The sequence below is a fragment of the Caloenas nicobarica genome, chromosome 22 (genome assembly GCF_036013445.1).
Source record: "Caloenas nicobarica isolate bCalNic1 chromosome 22, bCalNic1.hap1, whole genome shotgun sequence".
In the NCBI taxonomy this organism is placed as follows: Eukaryota; Metazoa; Chordata; class Aves; order Columbiformes; family Columbidae; genus Caloenas; species Caloenas nicobarica.
In genome coordinates, this window is record NC_088266.1 from 4,724,932 (window position 1) to 4,744,689 (window position 19,758).

General features: G+C 43.0%; 1 protein-coding gene across 3 annotated transcripts in view; it reads left to right on the forward strand.

Moving 5' to 3' along the window:
• Nucleotides 1-1,892: 1,892 nt before the first annotated feature.
• Nucleotides 1,893-19,758, forward strand: part of RERE (arginine-glutamic acid dipeptide repeats) — a 169,361-nt gene continuing 151,495 nt past the window's right edge. For 2 of the 3 annotated variants that reach the window (XM_065649830.1, XM_065649832.1), the window contains exon 1: nt 1,893-2,215. The gene's annotated coding sequence lies outside the window, so the exon portion shown is untranslated. The remainder of the gene's footprint in view (nt 2,216-19,758) is intronic. The other variant, XM_065649831.1, reaches the window with a different exon arrangement.

Here is a 19,758-nt window from a genome sequence, read left to right on the forward strand (position 1 = left end):
TCTGCGGATGAAAGGTGAGGTTAATGTTAAATAACATGTTTGCTCTATTTTCAGCACTGGTACCTTCGTGGTCTCTTTTCTAACTGTGTGATAGCTCAGAGATGAAGCAGCTTAAAAATATCTAAGTGACCAAGTATTTTATTAATCACTACTCATTAATTTGGAATTCTGCTGTTATGACAACTTCCTCACCACACGGAACAATAAGAAGCAGCATCAGCTTTTTACCTGGCAATGCGCTTACGTATGTTCTTGACTTTCTGTGCAAGGCTGTGGCTTAAAGTGACTAATATGGAGTGTGGACCTGAAAGGTCTAATGGCCCGGAGCCACGGCGTGGCCAAAACCTTCTGACAAGAGCCATAAAATTTTGTGCCGTGTCTCCCACCGAATACACTTCAGATGCTTTTATTTGTAATGCTGATAACTGTTTACTTATTAATGAGGACAACTCAGGGGAAACACTTGTGAGCAAAATGCATGTTGAAGGCGTATGGAGGAAGGGCGTGAGGTGGCGTAGGAACGAAGCGGAGCAACACCAAGGGCTGCTCTGCCTCTGCACCAGGGCTGCTCTGCCTCTGCACCAGGGCTGCTCTGCCTCTGCACCAGGGCTGCTCTGCCTCTGCACCAGGGCTGCTCTGCCTCTGCACCAGGGCTGCTCTGCCTCTGCACCAGGGCTGCTCTGCCTTTGCACCAGGGCTGCTCTGCCTCTGCATCAGGGCTGCTCTGCCTTTACACCAGGGCTGCTCTGCCTTTGCACCAGGGCTGCTCTGCCTCTGCACCAGGGCTGCTCTGCCTTTGCACCAGGGATGCTCTGCCTTTGCACCAGGGCTGCTCTGCCTCTGCACCAGGGCTGCTCTGCCTCTGCACCAGGGCTGCTCTGCCTTTACACCAGGGCTGCTCTGCCTTTGCACCAGGGCTGCTCTGCCTTTACACAAGGGCTGCTCTGCCTTTACACCAGGGATGCTCTGCCTTTACACCAGGGCTGCTCTGCCTCTGCACCAGGGCTGCTCTGCCTCTGCACCAGGGCTGCTCTGCCTTTACACCAGGGCTGCTCTGCCTCTGCACCAGGGCTGCTCTGCCTCTGCACCAGGGCTGCTCTGCCTCTGCACCAGGGATGCTCTGCCTTTACACCAGGGATGCTCTGCCTCTGCACCAGGGCTGCTCTGCCTCTGCACCAGGGCTTGTGCCTCTCCTGCTGCCAGGGCCTGGGACGGGCCATGCTGGAGGCGGTGGGAGAATTATGGAATAATTTTGGTCGGAAAAGCCCCTCAAGATCGAGTCCCACCGTCCCCCAGCCCTGGCACTGCCCCATGTCCTGAGAACCTCATGTCCGTCTGTCCAGCCCCTCCAGGGCTGGTGACTCCAGCACTGCCCTGGGCAGCCTGTTCCAATGCCCCACAGCCCTTTGGGGAAGAAATTGTCCCCCAGACCCAACCTCAACCTCCCCAGTGCAACTCGAGGCCGTTTCCTCTCCCCACGGGGCTCCCGCCCCCCGCTATTTTCTGTCGCAGCAGGCGGTGAAGGCACCGTAAACCCAACGCCCCCCGCTGCTTTTGACATTCAATCGTTAAACCAGCCCGGGGCGCAGGTGTCTGTGTGTCCGGGGCCTCGCCCCACGCACGCCGGCTGGCTGTGGGACACCCGCAGCGGGAACCGGCCGCCTTTGTGCCCCCGGGCCCAGCGCCCCTTCCCCGGCAGCGGCCCGGGCCCCCCCTCCGCCTTCCCCCTATTCTTTTAAATCACTTCCATCCACTTCGCCGATTGGTTCCGGCCTCCTGCCGGGTCACGGGGTGCCCTCCCTCTTCCAATAGGGAAGCCGGATACTGGCATGTGGCTCCGGCCTGGCTGCGTTGCTGGGTGCCCGTTCGGTGCGTGCGTGCGTGAGGGAAGGCAGGCAGGCGGAGGCAGCGCTCGCTGCCTGGACCCCCAGCCCGCCGCCGCCCCTCCTCTTCCTCCTCCTCCTCCTCCTTCCCCCTCCCCGCGGTCCCCCGCCCCGGTCGCCGCCCCGCTCGTTGTCTCCCCGTTAAGATGCCCCTGGGCTGCCGCTGCTGAGGTACCGCGCGGGGACCCCGCCGCTCGCCGCCGCCGCCCGGCCAAGAGGGGGGAAGCGCTCCCGCTCCGCCGCCTCTTCCCGCCCCCCCCGCCCCGCTCCCGCCGCCGCTTTGTCCCGGCAGCGCGACGGAGCCGCCGTGGATGGTGTAGCGAACGGCGGAGGTAGGTGGGCGCGGAGCGGGGGGAAACTTGCCGGGGGTTTTGTTGTGGGGAGGGGGTGTGTGTGTGTGTGTGTGGGGGGTGAGGCCCTTCCCTCCTTGTGTGGGTGGATTTATTGATTTGTTTGTCGGTGTTAATTAGTGCGGGAGACAAGGGGTGGGGGGGAGCCCCGGGAAGAATGGCCGGGCTGGGGCGGGGGGGCCGGGGCTGCGGGCGGGGCCGGGGAAAGTGGCTCCGGACTTGGTCGTGTTGCTGCGGCGGGAGGGGGCGCGGGGGGGCTGCGGCTGCTTTTTGTCTCTGTGTCTATTTGTTTGCCTTTTTTTAAAAAAAAAAAAAAAAAAATTTTATTCATTTATTTATTTATTTTCCTGGAGAGTGTCGTGTCTGTTTAACGCTCAACAGAGGAGGGGGTTCTCGGGGAGAGGTTTTTTTAAACTTGTTGACCTTTTAAATAAACGTGAAATGGGGAAATATTTAGCTTAAATGGACCCACGGAGGAAATCGGCTTTAGGCGTTTGAAAGAAACGCTTATTGTCGTTATGTTTCAATTGTGAAATGAAGATTTTGTGCAAATGAGTTGAATCACAACATTTTCAGTAGCATAGGAGGTTTGTTGTTTCGGTTTTTTTTTTCCTTTTTTCCCCCCTCCCATTTCTCTTTCTAAACCGTGAAGATGACCAGCATCAGAAAAGTAGTAGGAGGCAGACGACGTTAGAGGCTTTATTGCTGAAACTGGCTGTTCAAGAAATTGCTGGGAAGAAAACAATGTGATTCATTGTTGAAGAGTCTCTTCCCTTGGATTTATTTTTACACACTGGTTGCAGTTATTTTGATTTACTGACTTCTTATGCTGAGTTTTTCCTCGAAGCAGTAATGTTGGTGGAGATTAGAAGCTCAGAACGTTTTTATGCAGTCAGCAGCCTGATGTCTGTTTACTCCTGAGTTACATTGAACAGTTATTGAAATCAAAGATATTGTTTTGCCTCTGCATCAATGTAAATGAAATGAGGAGCCTCAGACACTAGTTCTTACTGTTAGTATTTAGTAAAAATGTTTGCTTGGAACGAATCTGAAGTGACATAATTCAAAGAGTATGCCTGTCCTTAAATATGGATTTTAACCAGATAAAAATGCACACTGTGTCAAAGTAAATAGTTGTTGGTTGTAAAAGGCACATGCCAAATTTCCGATTGATGTGCAATGTATAATATTTTTGTTGTAATTCTAGTATTACGAGCCAAACATTTTGGGCTTTTTTTTTGTACACTGCTGCCTTAGAACTGGGAAATCCAAGGTGGTTAAGAGGGGTGGGAGCGTTTCTATAATAATAAAGGCACTTCTAGTAAATACATTTTATCTTGTTTTTTCCTCCTTGAGTTTCCACCATGAACTATGAACGGGGGTTGATTTCAGTGACCTGTTTTGGATGAAGGGCCATTTTGGAGGTTTGTTGTGTTGGTTGCTGAGGTCTGGAGGGAAGCGGAGGTGGATGCACACAATGCCCAGGCTGGGAGCTCATTGTTCTTGGCCGTACACTCCGCTGCGTTTGGGACCGTGCTCTCAAACACCGCATCTGTTTCTTTCCAGAAGTGAAAGGGTAGAGAACGGGAAGCATTTTCTGCCTCTTTCCTCCTTCCCCAGAATGGCCTTTCGGTAACCTTGCAAAAAAAAAAGCAAAACAGTGAATCGGAAGCTAAAGGGCGCCAAAACATTGTGCGTGTTCTTTCCTCCTCCCCTCCCGGTGCTGCTCTGTCTGGCTGGGAGTGAAGATGTAAAGAGAGAGGGAGCACACGAGGTGAGCCAGGGAAGTTCACTCTGGTGAACCCCTCACAACTTTGCTTCATGTTCTACCTTCTCCCCCTTGATGAAAACCCCGGCTGGCTTGAAATCAGAATTACCTCACTTCAGATTTGTGTCTTAGCTTTGGGGTGTTTGGTCTGGAGGGTGTGCAGGGAAAACTGCCGGCAGGGGAGAATTCTTCAGATAAATGCGTTGGGTGACAAAAGTAAAAGGAAGCGTGCGGAGGTTTGAAGTTGATTTTGGTGTATGTGGCTTCCTTTCTTGAAGATTGTTTAATGTTTCTGGTTTTTACAGCAGCATCTGTAAAAACGAACAAGCAAACAAACCCCCCCCACCCCCAGTTGTGGAATCTTAGCATATCTCGAGTTGGAAGGGACCCATAAGGACCTGCTGTAGCCTGCGCTGAAACTGTGCAAGGGCTTGAGCTGCTCTAGTTTGGGTTCCTGGGCTATGGGAACATCTCAGCTCGCTGATAACTCCAAAGCTGGTGATCCTGGGGTATGCGGGAGGGAGTACAAATAACACGTGGGTGTTGAGGAAAAGATGCCGGTGTGCCAGATCCTTTGGGAAAGAGGCAGCAGGGACTGTCACAGTTGAATCGTGCGGCCTCTTAGTTTTGTTTTGGAGTCTTTAGCTGATTTCAGTGTATAACGGGGTAAATTGCTTCAGTTCCCTTACCTGCATAAAACGTGGCGATTGCCTCTGGATTGAGAACACTTTTAAAATATTTTTCTGCCACTCATATAGCTTTGGTGTGGCTAGTGGTAATTTTAACATTCTTGTAGGCTATTGTCTGCATGAATGCTGCGATTGAGTTCACCGAGCGGTACAGAGCAACACTTCTGCTGCCTCTCTGTGGCTTTGTGATTCCTTTGGCATGTGAATTTGTACTGTGGGGTGACTCTCCATCTGCACAAAGCTCTCGCTATCCCTGTGCAAAATGGGAAGCATTTCTCAGGCAGAAAGAGCTGGGAGAGACAGACCTGTCTTCAACTGTAATTACATAGCTGGGTTAACAAATAGTGATTTATTTGCATGCAGGCGTTGGTTTTGCATTAGTGGGGGTTTTGTATGCGTGCAGAAGTCCATCCTGTGGAGTTGTGGGTATAGATTCAGCTCCGCTGCAGCAAAAGGCCAATAATCACCAACATTCATGAGTGTGAAGAGATACAGTGTGTGTAATTCTCAATGCTGATTACAGCTTGGGTGAGAAAAATGACATTCTGATGTTGCAGTTTAATAATTGACTTTTTTTTTTTTAAATAACACGGTGTTTGTAAATTTACTTTCATCGCTACAAAATGCATCTTTCTGTTCTATCCGTACTGGGTAGTTGTTTTGCCCATAAAGAAGTTATTTCACTTTTGGGAGTGGGGGAAAAAAAGTGTGCGATGAGCATATAGACTTTTGCAAGTGCGTGTTAGGGGCTGTGTAATGGCTCAGCAGAACCTGTGTGATCATCTCAGCAGAGCTGTTTGTACATTAAGGTTGCCTGAGGGTAGCTTTGATTTCATTATGTGCCATATTTAAGGACACTAAGCTTCAGTAACGTGTTGGCATATGAATACAGTGCCTGAATTATAGTTAATTTCTAGTTTAAAAAATAGTGACAATTGGCAAACAATTAGTTATTATGTAGGCCTGGAATGAGATGAGTGAGCAACTACGTACATTTAAAAGGGATGGTCGGGGTTGGAGTTAATGGTTCAAAAAAACCCCAAACCTCTGAAACTTTCTAATATGTACAGGTTATATTTTTTTCCCAGGATGGGATCCTGGTTAGACTACCTATTTTTAAGGTTCGGCTATTTTTCACTCTGGTTTTGCTATGGAAACATATTGCAGTTGTTTCATTTGTGTGAAATCTAAACAAATCATCCTGCTTGACTTAAAGGGATGCATAGTATCCGATTTTAGCTCAGAGTTTCGGTTTAAATCAGTAGGCTTAAAATATGGCTTTTTTTTTTTTTTAAAAAAAAAAAAGACCCGTCTTGGAACCAGGACAGAACAAACCCCCTATTGGTTGGAGACCTGTTTATTTAGTGTGCTTTTTTTAAAGCTGCTTGAAGTGAAGCTTGTTTTATTGCAAGAGGGCAATGGGGAGGTGTGTGGGGTTGGCACTGCTGGGGTGGGAGCCATCGGGGGCCGGCGAGTGTGATTAGACGCAGTTTGGAAATGGCTTCTCCAGCAAGTTGTTAGGAGGAAAATCCAGGCACTTTATGGAGTGATAGGAGGTGTGAGGGAGCAGGATCTACAGCACAGTTTTGTGCTCTTGGTTCGGTTTACCAGCGGCATTTCACACGAGCTTTTATGGTGTTGGTAGCTGTGCCCAACTGCTCTTTTCAGAGAGGCTGATGTATGAACAAAGGAGCAAACAAGATATGAATACCACGCTGCCTGCTTTTGATTTAGAAGTCTGCTGGGGCAAGGAATCGCTGTTAGTGGCTGAACAAAAAACCAAAACAGATCGAAATATTAGCTGACTATTCCTGTCTCAATAGGTGGTGTTTGTTTGGGTTTTTTTTAGTGTGGGTTTTTTAAAATCCAAATGTCTGTTTAGTTAACTGAGCATCCAGAATAGTACATTGACCTAGAGAAAAGTGAAACTGGCTTGGATACAGACATCAGTTTTCCCTCTATGCCTAATGGGCAGCATGTTCACCTTTTTTTTTTTTTTTGTGAAATTCTTAGAAATGTGTGCAGGAAATGCACTGTGTCAGAGCTGATGGTGTTATTCGGAGTTCTAGGCGTAGAGGATTGTGTTTTTATTTGGCATCTTAATTCTATTAAAAGTGTGTCTCTGAAAAGGTAGATCAGTGTGGGTATTGCATAAATTTGATAGATTAAAAAGTAAATTTTTATGATTTATCAAAAAGTGGGTATTTCTTTGAACACGTAGGTTGTCTTTTGTTCTTCCTGCAGAACAGGAGCGAGAGGCTAGTTCAGTGTTCTAAGATTCGAGATAAGTGGAAGAAAATGAGTGCTCCTTCACTTTGAGGTCTTAGTTAATCTGTGTATTTAATCTACTTGTCTATATTAAAATGTTATCATGCTATTATCAGTCTCTGATACTGAGAGTCAATGTTGGCATGTTTCAAACATGTAACAGGATTTCTGCTTTGGAGTGATGGATGTTACGTGATCTTTTCTGTAGGGTGAACTTATTTCCATGACCAGCAGTACTAATGGAGCTTATGTTCTACAAGTTCTTCTGAGGAGACAAGAGCTTATAAAATCCTGACGTTTGTCCCCTCCATCCCTGTTGCCAGCTACATTTTCCCTTGTCCTTCGTAACACTTGGATGTGCCTACGGCCGAGCTGGCTGCCAGCAAAACATAAAATGCTGGTTCCTGTCCGGCCGTACCCCAGTGGGGATGTAATTAATTAGGAAGTTTTTTCCTGTCCGTCTGCTAGTTTGCACAAAACTTTCAGGAATGTTGGTTATTGCTGAGATGACTGGTGTGGCAGGTTTGTTTGAAATTATTGTGCACCAGCAGTTACTGGCATGAAATGAGAGGATAAGGGAATTTGGGAGGGAGGGGGATCTAGAACTGAAGTCTGAACTTAAGAGTTTGAAAGAAACTTCTAAGTATGGAAGTAGAAGTATGAACGTACATGGTGAAGTTGCTTAAAATGTACCTGGTAAAGGCCCAGTATCTGACAGGATTCTGCAAAGAACGCTTGGGCTTGCTCCTTGTTCTTAGTAAATTTAAAAATGGGAAAGACCACAGGTTTTTTTAAGTGAACAAAACGCACAATTTAACAATAGTTCTGTGTTCTTCTGGTACCTGATATCTCTGTGCCAGGATGGTACATCTTGTATAGAAAGGATTGTGATGTCTCCAGTAGAGATCTTCTAATGAGGTCAGCGTGGGACACTTAGACACTTAATCCTCGTTTTTACAAACTGGGAGTGAGATGCAGGAAATCTAATTTGTGTCTCCAAGGTCATTCATTTTTGTGAAACTTAATAGACCTGCCTCCGACTGCTCCTTAGACCACTGAATTATGCTACTTGCCTTCTAACGTGAACCCTTAAGCTGAGAGACTTTACCAATGATAGAATGAACTTAAAGGTATCTGTATATTTATGGATTTCTGTGAGGCAAATGCCTGGCCAGTAAGAGCCGTCAACTGGTTTCAGCTGTCTGTTCAATTCCTAATGCATTTTATTTGTAAATATTCTTCTGGTTGGAAAAAGTCATTCATTTGCATTTCCTGCTTCTCTTCATGTTGAATAGGCTTGGCCTTTTATTGTTGAATTTTATTCTCTGACTGCATCCTTCTCTTTCCATGTCTGTAATACATGAAAAATGTAGCTGGCTCCACTTGGATTCTCATTGTCTGTCACTTCCCTCCGTGCAGGCTTGCTTCAATTAACGAGAGCCCCATTCTCTTCTCCGCACTAATTATTCATCAAACAACTCCTTCCATAGCTTTTGTCCCAAAGTACAAGTTTAGTACGATGTGGAAAGTAATTACTTCAGCGTATGTTTAGTGAAGTCTTCCGAGTCCTGATAAGTTATATTCACATTTTTCCTTGCTGGGACTTTTCTGAGGCCCAAATGCACATGTTAGATCTTCTTGAATAGAAACAAAGGCTGGGAGGGATTATTAATGTACGAGGCCTCCCGTTTATAACATTCCATTTGAAATTAAACATGTTTCATGTATTAAATCCCAAAGATATTTTAATTAGGTCATATATTTAATTCCTGAAGATGATAAAGAGTTGTGCTACAAGCAGACAACAAGAGAGGCTGGAAAGATTGCATGTTGGTAATTCAGAACAAGAATTCAGATGTCATTGGTATCACAATATTTGGATTGTGTTCCAGGCACTTTAAAAAAACCCCACAACTTGTTGTGTGACCTCGAGCTGAACTGCTCATTGCAGTTGTGGTGTTCTGCTTATGGAATAGGTGTGATGACACTTTGTCATTGCGATCAGGAAGTTTTATAGATGTTAAGCAAGATGAAAATGCTAACTTTTCATATCTGTTTGCTAATCTGAAAATGCGTGTTATCTTAGTCATACACTTCATGTTTCCTCTTTGCCACGATCATGAAATAGCTAGTTAATGCTTGAAAAGCAAAAATATCCTCCCAAACGTGGGAGCTTGGCCACCCCCAAATACAGAGAGAACTTGATAGCTCAGAACCATGAAAATCTGTGCTGTGGCAAACCCTTGGCTTGCTTTCTGTAGAATGGTGTTGTTTGGTATAGAGGACCAGCAAGCTATAAAATAATGATGAAATAGGTGAGGATTTTTTTAATGAATGGCAGTTTATGGTCAACAGTGGGTTACAGGAACAATAGATAAAGTCTCAGGAACCTGGTTGCTCTTTTACTTCCAAGTCTAACTCTGGCAACTTTCTGTTATATCTTTGCAGTTGTTGCTTTCTGTCTTGATGTATCATCAGTATCTATTTGGTATTACTTCTCCGTATCAAAGTAGTTAAGGATCTTCTGGTAACAGCAGCTGTAGAAAAATATCTAGTTCTTCAGTACTGAATGGAAATTATTATTTTTTTCAAATGCCTGTTCTATTAGCTGCAAAATTTGAATTCTGTTAAATTTTCTTAAGTTTTAGCATAAATTTCTAGCTTGCTATTTTCCATGGTTCTCAGTACTGTTGTATGCTAGAATTCTTATCCTGAATCAAGTTTGCCTTTAAAAGAAGCTTCGTAGCTGTAATTTCTTACTCCCTGGTTTACTTATTTGTGCTTTTAGCAGAAAATATGTCTTTATGCTTTGTAATAGCAGGATGTCTCCAGGTATTACTAATGGAGAGCTCCTGTACTCAGTCTCCCTCTCGTTACTAATTGACTATTTGCTCATTCAGAGAGCAGTTCTGAATCAATACTGGAAATACATTTGGAAAAACATTCCCTCTACCTCAAAGTGAATGAAATTGGGATTTTGCTTTCAGGTGTACAAAGGCAAAGCTATAAATGTTGAATGAGCCTTCCAAGATGGAAAGAGGTGGCATCACCCATCAGTAAGCTCAGGAAAGCCAGAAGGTGATTTCCTATGTATGGGTTTACTTTTAGTAAAACTATGTTCTTTAGAATCTAGTTCAGTAGGAGCACAATTTGAAGCTCATTTAAATATGGTTCTTTAAAATCAGTCTGTGGTTCAGTGGGTGTATAAAGAAGAATAAAATTAGTATTCTGTCTGGGTTGCTCTCCCCCCTGCCCCCAGGTGAGAGGAGGGACGGGCTCCAGAGAAGAAGATCAGGCAGAAGAGATTAATACTTGCAGTGCAGAAAACAGCCGGAGCCTTCTGGGATCTGAAGTTCCGGTTTGAATTCCAACCAGGTCTGTTCTCTGCGTGGCTGGATGTGGGTTTGAACTTGTATTGCCTTTTTGTCTGGGCTGTGATTAGGAGAAAAGGTGGTGGCTGTAGGCAGCTGGTGTCACAAGGAAAGCCAAAATATTCTTTAGACTTTAAAGTAAAACTTGACATCGTACAAACAATTTTCAGGAGCATATCTGGGGGAAAGAGGGTTTCTTCTTCTTAAAAGGTACCTTAAAAGCACCACTTCACTGTAGCAGCAGAGCCCTTGTCTTCAATGTCTTCAATATTTAAGTTCAGACAAATAGTGATTAAAAAGTATTTCCAATTTTGAAAGCAGTGGATTTTTATGTGGGAAGAACCTATTTGGGTAGCATCACTTAAACATCCCTTTGAGGTTGTTGCCTGCTTAGTTCCTTGATGTTAACAGTTCTCAGGTCATCAGTTCCTACTTGCAGAAATAGGACTTTAGGGGCTAGTCATCCATAGCACAATCTGACTTTTGTAGCTGTGGAAAAATGCCTTGTGTTTCAGAAGACTGCAGACGTTAAGTGTTTGTCAGAAGGAACCAGCAGAGCGTGGTACGTGGCTGATACGCTTGCTCTAGTGACTTGATTAGCTATGAATTTGGGCTGTAGATAAATTGGCTGTCAGGGTGGGCTGTAAGTGTTGTCTCTATAGCACAGTATGATTTTGTTTTTTCTTTTAATTTTTTTTAAACCACTGGTATCAAAACAAGCCTCTACTACTATGGGGACTGAACGCTGCAGAAGCTTGTATTGGAAATGTTCACATTAGTGAGAAGCTGCTTAAAGGGTGTGCAGAATGTCTGACGTTTGGGGGTAGCACTGGGTAATGAAATGCATCAAACCATTGAAGAGAGGGGAGCTGATGGATGCTGGGACAGTACAACATCTAAAGGAGTTGGTTTCAAAATGTGGAAGAACTTCCTAGGAGCAATAGCACCCTTCCCCAATCCCAGGAGAAGCTGGATATCCACCTGAATTACATTTGTCCGTTATGATTGAGTATATTCCTGAAAAGAAAGGCTTTGTATAGTCTTGCTTTTTTGTCGATCTTGAGGAAACCCGTGTTCCTCTGGAGTGGTAACTAATTTAGCTGTGTCTAATATTTGATGCTGTCTTGTAGGAGGCAAAAATATTTGCTACGCATTTAGTTCTCAGTGAAGTGTCATAGCTGACACGTGTTTAAAGAAATCTGCATTAGATTACAAGGTTTAATTTTGCTTGGTGTGCACGTATTTATTTTTTTTTTTCTCCAGCGTGGGATTCCTTGCTGTTTTCTCGCTGTGAAAAGAGCCCATACCTGCCTTTCATCATGGCATAATCTAATCCAAAAGGAGATTATATCAAAACCCTACAGGCTTGAGGAATGTGCTTCTCAACAAAAAGAAAGTCACAGCTCACCTACACATCACTTTATTCTACATGTGTCAAGATAGTTCGTTATAGATATATTTACTTTTAAACGTTAAAGAGAATTCCTTTTGTGACTTTGAATAACTACAAAGCTCAGAATTACACAGCCGAAGTCTTTGAGGTGAGAAATTGATGCAGGTTTGGGAAACAGGTGCCACTTGGGTATTGGTGACAGGTTTGATGGTTATCACCATGTAAAATGGTAGCATAAAAATTTGGACTTTATTCTTGGTCAGAGGAGCGAGGAGCTGGATGCGTATGTGGCCACGGGGTGTCCATTGGGTGGTCAGTGCTGGCCCCACAGGACTAGTTAGTGCTTGTCCCAGGCAAGTGGTGCAGGTGAGCAAAAAAAGAAAAAGCTTTCAGGGAGTTTGAAATATTTCTGACTGGGTTTGAAAGGGGAAAGAGCTGTGGAGATGATTGCTAGGGGAGCTGGGGAGTGCAAAATGTGTTTGTGGAAGCAAGCCAACACTTAAACAAAACCGTAAAGACCTGTCTTCTGATCAGCTTTTTGAGGTGAAAAGAGCTCCCCAGTTAGGATTACAGGGCTCTGGCTAAATGATGACATGAGGTATGTTTAAAAATAACGAATGTATTTTATGTCCAGTCAAATAAGGTTCTTGGCATTCAAAACTCAAATGAAATGTGTGTTGACTTGCATCTGACAGCCAAGTGGCTCAAATTCTATGTTTCTTGAAGGAAAATTGCCTTTTTAAAAAAAAAAATTAGATTGATTCCATTGTAGCCTGTAACAACAAATAATCTTGTATTGGATTTTCTTTAAAAGAGTAGGATCCATAACTGTGCAAGTGTACTTCAATTCAGCTATTTAAAATAGGGTTGTTAATGCTTATGCTAAGGCAAGTTATAATTTGTGGAAACTGTTTTTTTCCAGTGTGAAATGGTTTGTTGAATGCTGCTTTAGCTTGTTTCTGTGCACTTCAGTTTGCCACATTAACAGACCTATTAATAACAGCCACTCTTGATTTTTCAGCATGAAAGAGTTGGTAGGCATGGAGCTATATGTAGTTTGTATTTTTAATTAAACTTGTACTGGGATTATCTTGTATTACCGGTTACCTTCTAGAAGATTATGTTCATAAAAGGTTCATGAGTTGTTAAGTGGAAGAGATTAAAGTGATTGTTGGCATGTTAGTAGAATTATTTGTTGCCTACGCAGCATTTGTTCATAGCTTTAATTTGCTAGTAATGGTAGACAACTAAAATGCAAGCATCTGAATTTTAAAATCTACACTAGCTGACAAAACCAAGATGTATTTTGGAATTAGGGTCTCTTTTATTATCATTTTTTTAATGTGATGTTTAGTTGCTCAGAAATATTGAGTGGAAGAATAGGTTCGTGGTGCGTTTTTTTTCAGTGTTCCTGTACTGTTACTTTGTGATGATAACTCTTAACGGTGTGACCTGAAACATATTTTATTAAAGAATGGAAACACACTTAAAGCATGGAGGGCACAAATGAGTATGAAGAACCAATGAGCAGGTTCTGGAGAAAATAGCATCCATGATAATGGACTTGTAAATCCTCGCAGAATTGGTCAGTTAATCAATATAGGAAAGGCGTTGAAGGAATCCTGTGCTTAGATAAATAATGGGTTGAAATACGGTGCTTGGTGGGATTGTATCCATCCAGATCTGTGTGGAGTTCACTGTGAAATACGTTGCAGCAGTAATGAGGAATCACGGGGGGCTGTGCTGTTACCAGAATCCATCAGCAAGTTCTGCTGTGCTTGAGTGCCATTCATGGAGCTTTCTGCCCCATCCCGGAGCAGAGTACGGAACCAGCATCCGTTCTGTGCACGGAAACAGCTCCTGTGCGCTTTACAAACAGCGATGTTACAGTTTGAGTAAGCACCCGTTTAGCTTTTAATCATGGACACCAGGCAGGTTGTAGAACTTCTAGCTACAGTTGCCTGTATTTTAGCTACGAGAAGTTGTAACAAATACAGGAGATGTATGGCAAACTTTTACATTTTCTGATTATGCGCGGATATACTGTAGAGATGTGACCTGCTATTTCGAAAGGTAATTTGTGGGATTAATTTTAGTGCGTAGAGTAACTTATTAATGGATAAGGTAAAACCAGTTTGCAGAGCGTTCTGTGACGCTACAGCAATGTATGGCAGTATTCTGCTCTGGATGTCTTCTAAAAAATATTTTCCCCTCCCATTTTTAACAAGAACTTCCCTTGCAGTTCTTAGAATTTGTGTGGGCTGGAGGAAGAGGAGATCTCTGTGTACACGGATGGATCTGAGTCAGTACATGGGAGCAGACTCACGCCAACGTTGTGCAATACTAATGCTAAGCCTGCTGTTTCAAACTGATGATGGCTGCAAAACTTGACATTACCACTAATTCTTCCCCATGCTAATACACTTATCTCAAATTTGGAGATGGTTGAGATGATTAAGAATTCTAATCTTAATTGCTCTTCGGCTGCCAAAAGTGTATTCTGTTAACAATATGTCCAATTCATCTTCATCCAGCTTTCCTTCTGCCCCATAATGATGGCTGCATTATGTTGTCAGTCTAAACATGCGCCTGGCTTAATTAATTTACAGGAATACTTTTTGTGTTACGTGACTGTATTTAGAGGTCATGTAATGAGGTGTGTGTGAGCTTAATTTGAAAACTTAGAAAGCAGTGACCGTTCCCTAGTGTTCTGCTTTGAACTGGGAAAACGCCATTTCTGTCTGTAGCAACCTGCAAAACCAGATTTTCATTGCAGAACTTCTGATGAATGCATCACTATGTTTTGAGACATAACTACGTGGGGGTTTTTTTATGTTCTTACAGATAGGCAATATGTACACAACAGCTCGTTGTCACATGGTGGCAATTTTCTCAGTAAAGGAATTTGTCTGGCTAGAAAGTCAGAACTGTCTTTGCTCAGACATGAAGAATGTAGGTTACCCATATTAGTTACATTGATCCCTCTATTTTCCAGAAGTAGTGAGTTTGAGAAGGGGTATATATCAGAAGGGGCTATCAAGAAATTAGTGTTAGCTCTGCCTTTGAATTTAATATTTCATGTATGTGTAGCCTGTAAAAGGCTAAATGCAATTTTTTCAATTATAAAGGCTTAGCAAGGCTTAGAGATTATTTTCTGAGATTCTGAAATATGTACTATTTAATACATAATGCAAAAGGAAAATCTGGTTTCTTAATGTAAGAACATGAAAATGGAACCAGCTGCAATGTTATGCCACCCTGATGCAGCTTTGATGCTCCATTTTTAGCAGTAGATTAAATATTGATACCTTGTTCTCCCTGCTCACCTTCCAGTGCACTCTTAAAGCTTTTGCCGTTGTTTTAAAGTTTTTATAGGAGAACTGCTCAAGCTTCTGTATTTTTTTTCCTCTATGTTTTTATGAAGTATTAAGAGTTGACCTTTGCAATTTAGGGGGAAAAAAAACCTGTATAAGCAATTTTCTCCTATATATGGGTGAATCTGTGAACGAGAAAACTGCAGGACTCTGTAAGCTCAAATGAAGCACACTCATACGGATAAGGAGGAGGGTGATGTCCTTTGCAGCAAAATCATACCCGAGATCAAGTAAACAGTATATGAAATTAAACTAGTAAAATGGAAAGTAAAGCTGTAATAATATTACAAATGCAAGACAGATGTGAGGAACCCAGAGGCTGCAAGGGCTGGTATGAAAACCACGCAACAGTGTGGTGCTTGTTTGAACCAGATGTAAGTGCTCAAGCACGAGTTACCACTGAAACTGTTCAGGATACTGGAAAAAGAGTCCTTATACCGCTGAGGATCAGGCAAGTAGGGAGGTTAAGAGGAGATTTATAAGGCTGTCAGAATATTCTGCTAGGACTGGAAACATTTGAATTCAGCAGGACAAGGAGCTGCCTACTACAGAAAATCAGTTGGCGGATGGCAGCGTACAGTGTACAGGTAGTAGCGAGGAGATGAAGAATTCTTATTTTGTCACTGTTGTCTTCTGAGACTAAGCAGCTTCACGTAGCTCTTGAAATTAGCTTAGCCTGTCCCTAAATATGTCGCATTTAGAAGCGAACTTGCACTTAGTGAATCCATTTCAAAAATACTCTTTCCTTACTACTAAAGCAGCTGAAATTTCACGACACTTCACAATCTCTTCTTAGTGAGCTACTTCTTTATGGCGACAGCCAAGCTCCACACCTGGAGACTTTCACGTTTACAGACTCGCCAGTAGTAAGTCTTCTGACTTTGTTTTTCTGAAGAACCAGAAGCATTTGGGTGATGTGGTGGGTGGTTTCTATATAGTCAGGTAGTTCAGCTCCAGCTGGCTCCTACATTTTGGGGTGTTCTTACTGGGTAGTGAAGAGTCTGGGCGTTCCCCCCATTCAGGTGTGAATGCCTGCAGGCTGGAGCCCACCCTTTGTTGCTTTTTTGCATTAACCCTCTTGTGTAGGAGTGCGTGGAGTGGATTTATCTGCACCTTGGCTGTTGAAAGCTCCACGGTGGGGTGTGAGAAACCGCGGTTACAAAGCTGCTGTAAAGAAACAGGAAAGAAAATAAACGTATAGCTCTGTGACAGAATGCTCTGTTCTGCAGCAGCACGAGCAGAAAATAGTTATATTCCGTGACAGCGGAATCAATAGGGCCTCTGTTGAAACGAATGAGAATTTTTATCTCTTGAGGCTATTGTTGAGGGCAGACTGAGGCAAATGTTTAATGGGTTCATGCTTTTTAAATAATTCTATAAGTGTAAGGGAGAGGAAGATGCTTTTGAAAAAACTGAGTGAGCAATTATGAAAAGGTTACTCACCACTTCTGTAAATGATTCCTTTTGTCAGCGTGGAGTATTCAGTATTTGAACAAGCATGGAGGAGTCAGCAGTCACAGCATCGCACAATCACAGAATCACAGAATGTTAGGGATTGGAAGGGACCTCAAAAGATCATCTAGTCCAATCCCCCTGCCAGAGCAGGAAAACTTAGGTGAGGTTACAAAGGAAGGCGTCCAGGCGGGTTTTGAATGTCTCCAGAGAAGGAGAATCCACAACCCCCCTGGGCAGCCTGTTCCAGTGTTCTGTCACCCTCACTGAGAAGAAGTTTCTTCTCACATTTAAGTGGAACCTCTTGTGTTCCAGCTTGGACCCATTACCCCTTGTCTTACTGTTGGTTGTCACCGAGAAGAGCCTGGCTCCATCCTCGTGACACCCACCCTTTATATATTTATAAACATTAATGAGGTCACCCCTCAGTCTCCTCTTCTCCAAGCTAAAGAGACCCAGCTCCCTCAGCCTTTCCTCATAAGGGAGATGCTCCACTCCCTTAATCATCTTTGTGGCCCTAACACAACTCCCGGTTATGTGTTTATTTGGTGACTTCAGACTTGGCGCGTGTTGCTTCGCATGTCTGTAAAATGTGGATGTCTGTCCTGAAGAAAGCTTGACACATGGATAGAGGTAGAGCTTCTGGTTTCAAAGGGAATACCTCTGCAAAGTATAACTTCACACAATTGTTATATACCAGCAGCTTTTCCATTCTTGAATGTTGGCATCGAGGTTGTCCCACAGGATGACTCTGAGAAGGATGCAGTTCTTGAAGTGCTGATCAACACTGCAGACGTACTGTATTAGAACCATGCAGTCTACAGCCTCTTATTGGCTGCAAAGGGATTCATAAATATTTGGGAACAGTGCTGGTAACAGGGATTACTTGGGAAGAACACAATGGTACATGGGAGCAGCGAGAAATGGGCTGTTCCAAGTCTTTCAAGTGCAGGACATGTTTTTCCTGGTGCAAAGCAGATGAAAGAGTAACAAATGATTGAAGAGTATAACATTCACATGGATGAAGTGTTAACATAAACCGTACTTGAATATTGGAAAACTGATACTTCTGGCAACTCCTGAAGCTCTTGATTGGTTTTTTTGCCCCCCCCCCCAGCTTTTGTGCAAAAACTTGCCATGTGTGGATGCTCTGTTTTTGCTTTTGACAAAATAGTTCTGGGTAATAACAGTGTTTTGGCTGGGCTTGGCTCGCTTCAATTTCGGAAGGAAGAGTGAGAAATTTCAGCTTGAATTTCTTGTTTATAAAACACGTGTGCTCTTGCTTCCTTCATATATGTATATATATGCATATGTGTGTGTATATATATAGCTGCAGTATTTATTATGCAAACAAGGAAAAATGAGTACTCACTGGATTGCAAGGGATGCTTGTGCTTTGGCAATTTATTCTAACCTACTAATTTGGTTTAAGACTGGAAGTGTTTACCTAGGTCACTTGCCAAGTTTGATACTTTCTAGTTCTGTTTTTAAAATGCTTGGAGTACCAAAAGCCTCTGTTGCATCCTCACTGCAATTCCTGTAGTGCAAACGAGGAAAGAAAAATGCCTTTAAAAAAAAAAGAATAGCTGGAGTTTCAGAAGTATGAAGCTGAAGGTTTTTTTTTCCTTTTACCTTGTCAAATTAACATGATTGCGTGTTTCACTTCTTATGCTAAAGAGTTTCTGATCTTCAAAGGCAACTTTCAAAAAGACACGCTGGTTCAGCCAAGGAGACTAATATTTTAGAAGGAATATTACCAGCAATAAAAAAGACAGAGTTATGATAGTTTGCATTAATTTTAATAACTTTTTGTACAGCTCTCGAGTCAAGATGTGAGAAATTAAAGGGAAACACAGTTCCTAGTTGGACTGCGGTGTATTTATACCTGATGTACAGCATTATCTCATACAGATATGGAAGAAGGCTGCGCGAAGCCTCCTTGTGTGGCTCGCTGTAGTCGTGCCGTAATGGGGTGAGTTCATTTTTTAATCTCTGCTTAGCAGTCACATGCCACCGTATCCGTATTGCCCGTACTTGTGATCTCTGCCCTTCAAATGGGGCACAATTCTATAAAATCATCTTGAATTTCAGTAGCATTGGGTTTAGTAGAGGGTGAAAATCAATGTGGTCTGTGGTGCTTAAATTCTTATCCCTTCCATCAGAGGTTGGGAAAGAGGATAACCCTTGGTTTTTCAGACTTTTTCGTGGCTGAGTTAATATTTCTTTGCCAGTTTTGGTATACTTGCTTCACACTGTGAAGTATCGTGGCTGATATAAAATACTTTCCCTTTAATTTTCCTAGCTTGGAGCAGCAGCTCAATATTAGTAATTAACTGTGCAAGTGGATTTGTTTGCAGTATGGGGGCCAGAAGCATCAGCTCAGTTTCTTCTGGTAGTCCAGTGTAGTAGTTGATCGGATTTTGCTTCTATTAAGATCAAGCAGAGATTGATATGAAAACTTGTGAGTCTTGATTTCCCACCCTCCCTTCAGCCCAAGACAATAACAGGTAAACCTGCTGGGCTCTGAGTGCTCCTGGGACTCTAGTTTGTCTCAAAATAATTTAAGAGATAGTAAATGTAATGGACCTAATCAAATGCATGCAAATACACAGTGAATATTCATGCAAAAATTAAAAAACCCACTGCATTGTTAGAAACTGCATTATATGCCTGACTGAGAAATTTATCTAGCAGTAATGGTAAATAGTATTCTTGAATGAAAAAAACAATTAGGAATGAGAGTTCCTAATACAGGCATCTGCCTTTTCGTGAAGTCTGTTATCCACAAAACGCTTGTTTTCCAAAAAGATGTAAAATCAGAAACAAATGCAGGACTTCCAGTTTCTGAGTATAGGTAGAATATCTAATGAGTGCCTGTGAAATGTCAAATTTCGTTTATTGTGATAACCATCAATAATGCACCAGATGTTTTGACTGCAGTTAGTTTTGTATTAAATTAGACATAGGCAGGGGTGCATGAAGTTAATCTTTAATGCTGCAGAACTGGTGCTGTTGACAACTACTTTGTGCGTTCTGTGTGTGGTGTGTTCATTTTTTGTGTGTGTTGCTTGTAATTGTGTGTATATCACTTATGTGTTTGTAGGTGTCTTGCTTATACTAAGGAATTATTCTGAAATTAGTTGGCTTCATTCAGATAAGCCTATACTCTTAAGTTAATACTGCATTGAACAAATGCTTTTCTTCTATCCT